Consider the following 13,143-nt stretch of genomic DNA (forward strand, 5'->3'; position numbering starts at 1 on the left):
AGGATTCTCTTATGAGGCTTAGAATTCTGGCCAACTTCAGCTCTAACCTGGTGATTCAGTTATAACTGACACCAAGTCAAACTCAGAGACACAGCGTTTGTCAAGATCACACGGCAGCTCAAGTTGGCAGGCACAACATCAGAAACAGGTCTGGAAAGGTACTTGTGAGAATCTAGAGAGATACCTGTGCAAACATGTCAAGGTCAACGCAATCACGAACTTTCAGATGACTTTCTCCCACAAAGTTCTACGAACCCTCAGGGCCTTAGGGGTTCTCTCTTAAGTCATCATTTTGCAGAATCACAAACACTTGAAACTAAAATTTGTGATGGGCAGAATCACAACAGAGTCCAGAAGAAATTTCAGTAACCATCTAGCCCAACCCTTTATTTCACAAATGAAGAGACCAAGGTCTGGTTAATGGCGCTACAGTCTATCAAAAGTAACCAGTGACGTACTAGAAAAAGTGCAGTTCATTTGGCTTAAGAAACAAGGAATCGAGAGACACAGATGTGCCTTTAAGTTCACTTTATAAGGAAAGCATGCAAGCAATGCTTTATCCCTCTAATCTCAGTAGTCAAACCGGTTTAAAGCCACAGGTTGCCTGAAGGAAGAAGCTCTCAGTCTGAGACTCACTCACCCAGTAGCCCCCCAGCATGGAGAGCGCAGCGGCAGGAGAAGGCCCTCTCTTCCGGAGGCTGCTTTTCAGCACTGCCCTTCACCCGTGGTCTGCCTTCCCCAGGATCACATGGAATTGTTCTATAAATGTGCATTGGCTTAAGGTTGGGAACGCCAGCCTGGGAGGCAGTGGCGTGTAAGCAATCTGACCCAGGTCAGGCAGCAGCTTTCCAGAATGCTCTGCAGCCCAGAGGGAGAGGGTAACAAGGAGCAGGAGCCTGAAAGTGCCGCCAGCCTCCAGCTCGCTGTGCTTTTCACTATACATTCACTTGGGATCTGAAGCCAGTGTCAACCACCTTGGCTGCAATTTGATTTACCTGATTTATATTTTGGCTGGGATCAGCCGCTTTTCAAAACAAAGCAGGCATAAAAGAAGAAAAAAAACAAGCCATAAAATTAGCAGTGCTTCTTCTAGTAAACAGGAATGGGTCATCACCAGCCTCAACTGACCTCATAGTATCAAGCAGTCCTTTTCAAAAATGTCAGTATTCTTCCTTCAGAAAGGGAGAATGAGCAGTTAGTTAGGCTAGCTCTAAACAGCTCGCCACCTACAGCTTCATCAGGAGCCAGGGAATTAAAGATGCAATCACACAATGGGAAACAGCTGGAGAAAGGGTGAGGCGCTCCTTATATACCAACACTGAAAACTCTCCAGGATACATCAAGTGAAAAGTATTAAGGAACAGAACACTGTGTATAATATACCGTTTTTTTTTTTTGGTTTTTTTTTTTTTGAGAGAGTCTTGCTCTGTCGCCAGGCGCCAGGCTGGAGTGCAGTGGTGCAATCTCGGCTCACTACAATCTCCACCTCCTGGGTTCAAGCAATTCTCCTGCCTCAGCCTCCCGAGTAGCTGGGACTACAGGCACACACCATGACACCCAGCTAATTTTTGTATTTTTTTAGTAGAGATAGTGTTTCACCATGTTGGCCAGGATGGTCTCGATCTCTTGACCTCGGGATCTGCCCGCCTCAGCCTCCCAAAGTGCTGGGATTACAGGTGTGAACCACTGTGCCCGGCCTACTATTCTTTATGTAAAGAAAAAGAAAGGGGGTGGGTGTGGTGGCTTACGCCTACATAATCACAGCACTTTGGGAGGCCAAAGTGGGCGAATCACTTGAGCTCAGGAGTTTGAGAACAGCCTGGGCAACACAGAGGGACCTCGTCACTACTAAAGATACAACAGCCGAGGTGGGTGGATCATGAGGTCAGGAGACCGAGACCATCCTGGCCAACATGGTGAAACCCCGTCTCTACTAAAAAAATACAAAAATTAGCTGGTCATGGTGGCGCATGCCTGTAGTCCCAGATACTCAGGAGGCTGAGGCACAAGAATCGCTTCAACCCAGAGGCGGAGATTGCAGTCAGCCGAGATCGTGCCACTGCACTCTAGCCTGGTAACAGAGTGAGACTCTGTCTCAAAAAGAAAAAAGATACAACAAAAAAAATTCGGCAGGCAGGGTGGTACAAGCCTGTAGTCCCAGATACTTGGGAGACTGAGGTGGGAGTATCACTTGAGCCAGGGAGGCTGAGGCTGCAGTGAGCTGCGATGGCGCCACTGCACTCTATCCTGGGCGACAAAGTGAGAACTTGTCTCCAAAAGAAAAACAAAACAAAATAAAACAAAAACCCCAAAGGGAGGTATACATTTATCTGTGTATACTACATTATAAAGGCAATGATCTAAACCTAATCATACAATGCGCTATATTATAATACATAAATAATTCTTTCTGGAAACCCACATAAGAAACCAGTGACAGTGGCTGGACTGGGAGGCAGGGAGAGAGGAAGACTGTTTCCTCTCACATTTATTTTCTAGTTTAGTGATTTTATCTCATGTGAATGTAAAAGTTTTTAGAGAAAATTTAAAAGGTAATCTAATTTTCGTCAGCAATATTTAATTTTCAAAATCATTCTAGTATTCAGAGTGCAAATTCAAGTGACCATAACTCATTTTTTTCACATATTTAAAAGTTGGTTGATGTCTTCCTTATGAAGACAGAGTTTTATAATAACTAAAATACTGTAATACCAAAGGACCTCCCAGAGAGTTTTGTTTTGTTTCATAGAAGCAGGGGTCTTGCTATATTGCCCAGTCTGTTCTTGAACTCCTGGGCTCAAGGGATCCTCCAGCCTTGGCCTCCCGAAGTGCTGGGACTACAGGTGTGAGCTACCATGCCTGGCTTCCCAGGGAGTTTTGAATGAGGGTTCTGACGGCTGGATACTTAGTCTTGATTCAGCTATTTTCTTGCAGTGACTTGGATCAATTGCCCAAACACTAAGCACTTCCACTTCCTCAGGTATAAAAAGGGAATGATTCCACACCCCATCTTCTTCATAGGCCCAGCATGACCTAATCATGAGGATGTACATAAAAGCCTCTAAAAATGGAAAATCCCTATTCAAACTTTGAGTTGTTCTGAGCAATTACATTTTATAACTTTTTTTTGAAGTTCTTGTGTAATTCAACACTCAAATAACTTAAGTCAAATGTTCCTGTAGGAAAAAGCATAAAAGTAAAGGGGATCCCACCTAAAAACGTGCAGTGTATTTTCCCGTTAGCACTTTTTTGGCTCTTAAAACCTTCAGGTTTTTCACTTTCTCAGCATCACCTCTCTTGTGTACAAATGCTCTCTTCCAGATGAACAGCCTGGCATATCAGGGTGGGCTGCTCTGGGCCTTCTTCACAGCTTTCTATCACATCTCACTTCTGTTCCCAGTTTATTGATCTGGAAACAGTTTTTTAGTCTTCCCACTAGTACCAACACATAAAACTTGGGTGAAATGGTGATATGGTTTGGCTGCGTCCCCACCCGAATCTCATCATAAATTCCCATATGTTGTAGGAGGGACCCAGTGGGAGGTAATTGCATCATGGGGGCAGGTCTTTCCCATGCTGGTTTTCATGATGGTGAATGAGTCTCATGAAATCTGATTGTTTTATAAGGGGGAGTTCCCTGCACAAGCTCTTTCTTTGCCTGCTGCCATCCATGTAAGATGTGACTTGCTCCTCCTTGCCTCCTGCCACGATTATAAGGCCTCCCCATCCATGTGAAACTGTCAGTCCATTAAACCTTCTTCCTATGTTAATTGCCCAGTCTTGGGTATGTCTTTATCAGCAGCGTGAAAATGGACTAATACAAATGGATTTGAGATATAAAAAAAGTTTTAAATTACACTAAAATCACCAGCCAGAGTTCCAGTGTCTGTAACAACAGTGCAGTTCCCACAATCCTGATGAAAACCTGCAGACGTCCCTGTATACTGGCTGAGACACGGCCACCATAGAGCAACAACGTGAGTGCAGTTTCTAGCATTCACTCAGCTGCTCAGCTTTGAAGTGATTCTTCACCAAAACATGCATTCATTCATTAGCAAAAGCAAAGACTTATTTTTAATTTGAGGAGATGTAAACTATTTCAAAACTTGCTCATAAAGTCAGGTTTGAAGCCAGGCACGGTGGCTCACACCTGTAATCCCAGCACTTTGGGAGGCTGATGCAGGCAGATCCTGAGGTCAGGAGATCGAGACCATCCTGGCTAACACGGTGAAACCCCGTCTCTACTAAAAATACAAAAAATTAGCCAGGCATGGTGGCAACCGACTCTAGTCCCAGCTACTCGGGAGGCTGAGATAGTAGAATCGCTTGAATCTGAGAGGCAGAGGTTGCAGTGAGCCAAGATCACTCCACTGCACTCCAGCCTGCGTGACAGAGCGAGACTCTGTCTCAAGAAAAAAATGTAAAAGTCAGGTTTGATTAATATTATTTTATTTCATATTACTTCATATTTGCCCAATTGAAATACACATAAACACAGCCTTGCTGAAAATCACTAGTTCCATATGGAGCACAAAGAAAACAAATTTCCCAGGCAATGCTTAGAGCTCCTGATTATTTGAAAGTTCTGAGAGGAAAATAAATTCAAAGGAATATTTGGAATGACAACAAACAGGTGGATTTATACTAATAAATATATAATGTTTAAGGTTCATTATCCCCATACATAGTGAAAATAAAAACCCTCTCTTTCCTGAAGAAGATAGAACACACAAATGTAAAATAATAGCAAAGGCATTTTTTAAAAACAAGTATGTCCAGGTCAGGCGCAGTGGCTCATGCCTGTAATTTCAGCACTTTGGGAGGCTGAGGCAGGTGAATCACTTGAAGTCAGGAGTTTGAGACCAGCCTGACCAACATGACAAAACCATCTCTACTAAAAATACAAAAATTAGCTGGGCATGGTGGTGGGTGCCTGTAATCCCAGCTACTTGGGAGGCTGAGGCAGGAGAATTGAGTGAACCTGGGAGGCAGAGGTTGCAGTGAGCTGAGATTGCACCACTACCTTCTAGCCTGGGTGACCCAGCAAGACTCTGTCTCAAAAAAACAAAAACAAAACAAAACAAAACAGAAAAACCAGGTATGTCCAGACAATAATGTAATGATATGGCAAACTGGAAAAGGCACATTAGCCGACAAGAGCTTTCTCCATGGTTGTGGATAATGGAAAGTGGATGAAGGTCTGGTAATTGAGGAATCAGGGCAGAGGGGCATTAGCCTAGATTGGGGATAGGAGGAGGGCTGAAGGGGCTCCAGCCCGAACAAGACTCTGCAGATCCTGGAGAGGCTCTGAGACAACAGGAACAATGGTGGGAATGCACTTAGGAAGAAAATTAAAAGTAAGTGTCAAAGGAATCTACCCTTTGCCCTGCCTGGCCCTGTCCCAGCAGACAAAAACAAAATTGAAAACAAAAGCAGACTGGGTGCAGTGGTTTACACGTGTAATCCTGGCACATTGGGAGGCCAAAGTGGGCAGATCACAAGGTCAGGGGATGGAGACCATCCTAGCCAACATGGTGAAACCCTGTCTCTACCATAGCTGGACGTGGTGGTGCATTCCTGTAATCCCAGCAACTCAGGAGGCTGAGGCAGGAGAATTACTTGAACCAGGGAATTGGAGGTTGCAGTGAGCCGAGATCGCACCACGGCACTCCCCAGCCTGGTGAGAGAGTGAGACTCCGTCTCAAAAAACAAACAAACAAACAAAAAGGCAAAGCTTTCCTATATCCTGATATTTAAAATTCTGGCAGCATGTAGTGGCTCACACCTACAATCCCAGCACTTTGGGAGGCTGAGGTGGGAGGATCACTTGAGCCCGGGAGTTTGAGACCAGCCTGGCCAACACAGTGAGACCCCCATCTTCCTACAAAAACCAAAAAATATTAGCTGAATGTAGTGCCATGCACCTGTAGTTCCAGCTACTTGAGAGGATTGCTCCTGGTGGGAGGATTCCTTGAGATGGGGAGGTCGAGGCTGCAATGAACCATGATTGTGCCGCTGCACTCCAGTCTAGGCAATAGAGCAAGACCCTGTCTCAAAAAAAAAAAAAAAAAAAAAAATTCCACAGAAGGTTGAAGGTAAACACAATAAAATATGTCAAAAAACAGAATTAAAGAAAGATTTAAAATATGAGAAAATATTAAACGCCTGGAGAATTGAACCATGAGGTCCCTATATAAGTGACAGGAGACACAGACATGAAACAGAAAAGTAGAAGGAAGAAAGTATCAAGGAGGTAATATAAAAATATTTCCTATGCTGTGCATGGTGGCATGTGCTTGTGGCACTAGCTGCTTGGGAAGCTGAGGCAGGAGAATCACTTGAGCCCAGTAGTTCTGGGCTACAGTGAGCCATGATCATGCCATTGCACTCTGGCTTGGACGACAGAGTAAGACTCTAGCTATAAAAAATAATAAAAAAAAATAAAATAAATCATAATTTTTTCCGAAGTTGAAAGAGGCAAAAGGGCTCACTAGGTGCCTAGGACAGTAGCTGAAAATATCTCACACAGTTCTGCGGATTGGCTGGGCTCAGCCAGGCGGTTCTCCCCTTGAGGGATGGTGCTCCCCAGCCACTGAAGCTAAGAAGATACAGGAGAAGGTTTTCCTACCCTGTATTTTCAAGTAATGGGAATCAGAGACAAATTCATTTTCCAGTCCTCTCCTCCTTACTTACCGCACTCCAGCTGTTACCAGCAGGGAATTCGATGGATCTGCAGCCGCAACTCAATTCTTGCCTCCTCAGAGGAAAGAATTCGCCCAAGGGGCATAAGGCAGAGTGAGAAAACAAGACAATTTAGAGCAGGAGCGAAAGTTTTTAAAAAAGTTTTAGAGCAAGAATGAAAGGAAGTAAAGTATCTTGGAAGAGGGCCAAGCGGGTGACTTGAGAAATCCAAGTGCACCGTACGACCCTTACTGCAGGGTTTTATACGTTGGCATGGTTCTGGAATTTGCATTTCTTCTCTCCTGATCCTTCCCTTGGAGCAGTCTGTCCACTTACGCAGTGGCCAGCCAGCACTTGGGAGTGGCCACACTCGGTGTGTTTACTGAAGTTCTGCACATGCTCATTTGAGGCATTTTTCCCTTGCCAGTTGAGTATTCCTTAGAGGAAGGTCATCTATTAGTTAAACTCTGCCATTTTGCCTCTTAGGGTGCATGCTTGAGCCCACTTGCCCAACTCTTGAGATCTTATCAGGAAGCTGCCGACACCCAGCTTCAGGTGTTTTCTGTCTATTGGGAGACGGCCTTTCCCTGGTGCTGGCTGTGACCAATAATGACTTTAGAGAAGCAGTGTAACAACCACCTGACCATCACATGATGATTGCCTGACATTCCTGGTTGGGGTGGGGGTGGAATGCCCTCTCTTGCCCTGCTCATGTCCTCCTAGCTACCTACTCTAACACATGTATGTGTGCCTTCCTGAACTTTCTTGAATGTGTCAGACTGATTTTAACCCCAAAGACTTTTTTTTTTTGCTATTGCCTTTGACTACAATATGATTTCCCTGTATTTTTGCATGATACATTACTCCTCACAATTCAAGCCTCATCTCAAATGTCACCTCCTCAGGAAAGATGTGCTGCTCATCACATCTAAAATAGCAACTCCCAGGCCAGGTACAGTGGCTCATGCCTGTAATACCAGCACTTTGGGAGGCCGAGGTGGGTGGATCACTTGAGGTTAGGAGTTCGAGACCAGCCTGGCCAACATGGTCTACTAAAAATACAAAAATTATCTAGGCATGGTGGCAGGCAACTGTTATCTCAGCTATTTAGGAGGCTAAGGCAGGAGAATCGCTTGAACTCAGGAGGCAGATGTCACAGTGAGCTGAGATGGTGCCACACACTCCAGCCTGGGCAACAGAGTGAGACTGTCTGGTGGAAAAAAAATGCATCTTCCAGTCTCCACCTATCTCCTTAGACTATTTAAATTCTTCATAGCATTTACAGTTACCAAATCTTATTTTTTTTCTTTATCATCTGTCTCCTCCGTGACAGTAGGGAATTTGTCTTATTCATCATTATACAGATGATTCTGGAGCCACCCAACGAGTTCTTCTTCTTCCCCACTGCACAGACAAAAATCAATTCACTGAGACCATGGCACTGCAATAGAGAAAAAGTTTAATTGCCGTGAGGCTGGTCCATGTGAGAGAGCTGGAGTTATCCCTCAGATCAGTCTCCCCGAAGGGTGGGAACATAGGGATTTTATGGATAATTTGGTGGGCAGGGGGTTGGGGGGATAGTGCTGCTGATTGCTTGGGGTGAAATCATATTGGTGTGAAAACAGTCCTCATGCCCTGGGTCTGCCTCTGAGTGGGGCCACAGGACCTGCTGAGTCATAAGTCATGAGTCTGAATGGGGTCAGTCTGAAAAACATCTCAAAAAAGCCAATCTTAAGTTCTACAATAGTGATGTCATCTAGAGGAGCAATTGGAAAAGCCACAAATGTTGTGAACTCTGGCCACATGACCCCTGGGCAGAAAGGACTAAAGAAACTACGCCTACATTTTAGCAGAGTTCTGGCTTCTCCCATAATCTTATTCTTGTGACCTTTCGTTAGTCTTACAAAGGCAATTTTGGTCCCTGAGAAAGGAGGGGTTTAGTTTTAGGGAGGGACTATTACAATCTTTGCTTTCAAATTGAATGATAAGTTGAGTTCCTCCCAAAGTTAGCTTTGCCTATGCCCAGGAATAACCAAGGACAGCTTGGAGGTCAGAAGCAAGATGAAGTCAACCATGTCACATTTCTGTTACTGTCAGTTTTGCAAAGGCAGTTTCAGTTCCCAACATAGTGATAATTTGATGTAGATTTATCATAAGATGGTGGAAAAGTGAGAATGCTTTCAGCAGAAGCTGTCCTTTGAGTATTCAAAAACTGTTTTGTTTTTCACATTCAGTACAGTATCCAATAAACTATATGAGAGATTCAACACTTCATTACAAACTAAGCTTTGTGTTAGATGATTTTGCCCAACTGTAGGCTAATGTAAGTGTTCTCAGCATGTTTGAGGTAGGCTATGCTATGCTATTGAAACAGCTACATTGTCTAGGGTATTTACCCTGGGGTTCCTCATCTGGCAATGAGAAAGAATTCAGGACACACGTAGGTGGTTAAGGAGTGGAAAATTTAATAGAGGAAAGGGGAGAGAGAGACATCCAAAAGAGGGGAGGCGGTGGACTGCAGCAGATTTTATAAGCAGGCTGGAGAAGGTGGTGTCTGATTTACGTAGGGCTCATAGATTGGTTTGATCAGGCATGATATTTACATAGCCCTGTGGAAGAATGGCCGCCCCACCCTAATCTTACTATGCAAATGGGCTCTCCAGTTGATCAGCGCCACCTTGTCTGCTCTTTACTGTACACGTGGCTGACAAAGTGAAAGGAAGATGGAGCCACCATCTTGGACATGTCTAGTCCCTAGTTCCTGCTGGTATTCACCCATGTAAGCTCCCAGCTCGCTTGTCTATATCTGCAGCTCGACTTTACGGGCTGCTCTTTGTTAAAAAATTATTTGGGGCTGCTTTTCATTAAGGAGAAAAGCTTTTCTGAGTACTTCCGTACCCTCACTATCTGCCCAAGTAATTTCTTCTTGACTCCCACATCACTATGATGTTCAGTAGGTTAGGTGTGTTCAATGCGTTTTCAACTTATAATATTTTTAATTTTTAATATAGGAGCACCTATATCATCAGTGCCTAGAACATACCTGGAATGTTTGTTGAGTGAATGCTGAATCAGAATATTTGCTAGGCACAGTGACTCATGCCTGTAATTCCAGAACTTTGGGAGACTGAGGCAGGAGGATCACCTGAGGTCAGGAGTTTGAGACCAGCTTGGCCAACATGGTGAAACCCCGTCTCTACTAAAAATACAAAACTTAGTGAAGCAAGGTGACCCACGCCTGTAATCCAGCTACTCAGGAGGCTGAGGCAGGAGAATTGCTTGAACCTGGGAGGTGGAGGTTGCAATGAGCCCAGATTGCACCACTGCACTCCAGCTTGGATGACAAGAGGGAGACTCCATCTCAAAAAAAAAAAAAAGAAGAATCAATTTCAAGCAGACAATGGAACAATGCCTTTAAATTCCTAATGAAAAATTTTCAGCTCAAAATTCTATATCCAGTCAAATCTTCAACTAAATGGAAAAGTAGAATAAAGACATTCTTTAGACTCATAAAACTTGCTTCCTTTACATCTCTTCTAAGAAAGTACCTCAGCAAAACTGGGGCATAAACTAAAAGCGGTTTTAAACATGGAATCCAGAAAGCAATGAATTTAACCAAGGATGGCAGTAAAAGGAAGCCCCATGGTTCAACTATGCAGCAAGACTTGAATAACAGCTCATCCAAATCGAAGTGGGCGGACACAGGGCCGTGGGATGGAGATCTCTAGAAAAAAAAAAGGAGAGCCATGCATGGTGGCTCATGCCTGTAATCCTAGAACTTTCAGAGGCCGAGACAGGCAGATCGCCTGAGGTCAGGAGTTCGAGACCAGACTGGCCAACATGGTGAAACCGCATCTCTACTAAAAATACAAAAATTAGCTGGTCGTGGTGGTGGGTGCCTGTAGTCCCAGCTACTTGGGTGACTGAGGCAGGAGAATTGCTTGAACCCCAGAGGCAGACATTGCAGTGAGCTGAGATTGTGTCATTGCACTCCAGCCTGATGACAGAGCAAGACTCCGTCTAAACAAAAACAAAAACAATAAGGGCATTTATTATCTCCTGTAACAAGATGTCCAGAGAAAAGGCAGTGGCAGCAGCTTGGTGATGTCATGCAGGACTTGGGTTCTTGCTGTCAGGTAATGTTGATTTGTCCTCGCACGGTCACAAGATGACTGCCATATTTTGAACAACATATGCAGACACGACAACATTTGGCTAAAGAGGAGCACTTCCTCTTAGTGTGTAAGTTTTATTGTGTAGAAAAACATTTCTGAAAAGACCTTCAATAGACTTCTCCTTAGTCCCAGTGACATGTGCCATGTTTGGGTTGAGGCAATGGAGCCAAGGCACCAATCCTGGCCTGCCTACCTCTAGGCTTCTGGTTTTACAAGAAGAATTGTAACCATTTTGGCTAACACACTGTAGTGGGTTTCTCATATACCTAGCAAAATAGTCTCTGGCAGAGCCTTTACCCACAAGGCTGGTTACTCTCCATTTGTCCCTATTCCCACCTCAAATCCATCTCCATCTTTCTCGGTCCTGCTCTGCTCAGGGACTGGCGTGTGGACTGCGTCACACAGGTTCTCTTGCCCTCTGGCATCCTGTTTGCCTCAGCCAATAAGAGGTAAAAGCAGGGGAGGAGAAGTTGGAAGGATAAGATCCGGGTATTTCTGCCCTCATTTCCTCTTTGCTAAGAATTATGGTCCTGGCAGGGCACAAACTCTAGAACCAGAACTCCTATCTGGCTGCTCCTTCTGATGGCTTCAGTCTACATGGGGCTCTGATAACACTGCTTTTTCCTTTGGACCTTTTTTTTTTCTTTTTTTTTTTGAGACAGGGTCTCACTCTGTCGCCCAGGCTGGAGTGCAGTGGCGCGATCTCAGTTCACTGCAACCTCCACCTCCCTGGTTCAAGTGATTCCCCTGCCTCAGCCTCCCCAGGAGCTGGGATTACAGGCACATGCCACCATGCTCGGCTAATTTTTTGTGTTTTTAGTAGAGACAAGGTTTCACCATGTTGACCGGGCTGGTCTCGAACTCCTGACCTCAAGTGATCCACTCACCTAGGCCTCCCAAAGTGCTGGGATTACAGGTGTGAGCCACCATGCCCAGCCTCCTTCGGCCCCTTTAGGCCTTGGGGTAGTAATATCTTCCCACGGTTGCTCATCCTGGGCACCTGGATTTGTTTCCTATGGCTGCTGTAACAAATTATCCCAAACTTTGTCTCCAATTCATCTATTTTTAATCCTTCGGTTGCTGATGCTTTTGGTGTCGTATCTAAAAAAACCATCACCTAACCCAAGGCCACAATGATTTACAGCTATGCTTTCTTCTAAGAGTTTTACATTATTTGCTTACATTGGGGTCCATCTATTTGTGTTAATTTTTATATATGGTGTGAAGGAAGGGTCTAGCTTCACTCCTTCGCATATATATCCAATTGTCCCACTACTATTTGTTGAAAAGACTGTTCTTTCCCTATTGAATCGTCTTGGTACCCTGGTTGCAAATCAGTTAACCATAAATGAATAGGTTTATGTCTGGACTTTCAATTCCATTCCTTTGATCCGTATGTTTATCCTCAAGACAATACCACACAGTCTCGATTATATAGCTTTGTATTGTCTTGAAATTAAGAAATCTGAGTCCTGCCAAATTTGTCCATGTTTTTCAAGATTGTTTTGGTAATTCTGGGTCCCTTGCATTTCCATACAATTTTTTTTTTTTTTTGAGACGGAGTCTCGCACCGTCTCCCAGGCTGTAGTACAGTGGTGCAATCTCGGCTCACTGTAATCTCCACTTCCTGGGTTCAAGCAATTCTCTTGCCTCAGCCTCCTGAGTAGCTGGGACTACAGGTGTGCGCCACCACGCCCAGCTAATTTTTTTGCATTTTTAGTAGAGACGGGCTTTCAGCATGTTGGCCAGGATAGTCTCGATCTCCTGACCTCATGACCCACCCGCTTCGGCCTCCCAAAGTGCTGGGATTACGGGCGTGAGCCAACCGCTCCCGGCCTCCATATAATTTTGGTTTTTAAGACAAGGGCTTACTCTGTCACCCATGCTGGAGTGCAGTGGCATGAGCATAGCTCACTGCAGCATCAAACCCCTGGGCTCAAATGATCATCTTGTTTCTACCTCCGGAGTCAGTAGAACTATAGGTGTGCACCATGCCGGGCTAATCTTATTTTTTATTTTTTGCAGAGACAGGGTCTTGCTTTGCTGCCCAGGTTGGTCTCAAAGTCCTGGCTTCCAGTGATCCACCTGTCTTGGCCTCCCAAAGTGCAGGGATTACAGGTATGCGCCATCACACCTGGCTCCCCACGTGAATTTTAGAATCAGTTTCATGCCTGTCTTCTGGTGATACCTGGAAGGCAAAGGCAAGTACCTGAATTATCTGTGTGCCCTGCTGTGCTTTGTAGGGTGTCTACCCTATGAGTACACCTTAAAAACTCTTGAACTGAAT

At 44.7% G+C, this 13,143-nt stretch overlaps 1 protein-coding gene across 10 annotated transcripts in view; it reads right to left on the bottom strand.

The window, feature by feature from the left end:
- Positions 1-746, bottom strand: part of TACC2 (transforming acidic coiled-coil containing protein 2) — a 251,580-nt gene extending 250,834 nt beyond the window's left edge. For all 10 annotated transcript variants that reach the window (XR_010341737.1, XM_064373782.1, XM_064373779.1 and 7 more), the window contains exon 1: positions 641-746. The gene's annotated coding sequence lies outside the window, so the exon portion shown is untranslated. The remainder of the gene's footprint in view (positions 1-640) is intronic.
- Positions 747-13,143: the final 12,397 nt, after the last annotated feature.

Source organism: Aotus nancymaae, unplaced genomic scaffold, assembly GCF_030222135.1.
Source record: "Aotus nancymaae isolate 86718 unplaced genomic scaffold, 86718_ANA_hifiasm-v0.15.2.pri h1tg000010l, whole genome shotgun sequence".
Classification (NCBI taxonomy): domain Eukaryota; kingdom Metazoa; phylum Chordata; class Mammalia; order Primates; family Aotidae; genus Aotus; species Aotus nancymaae.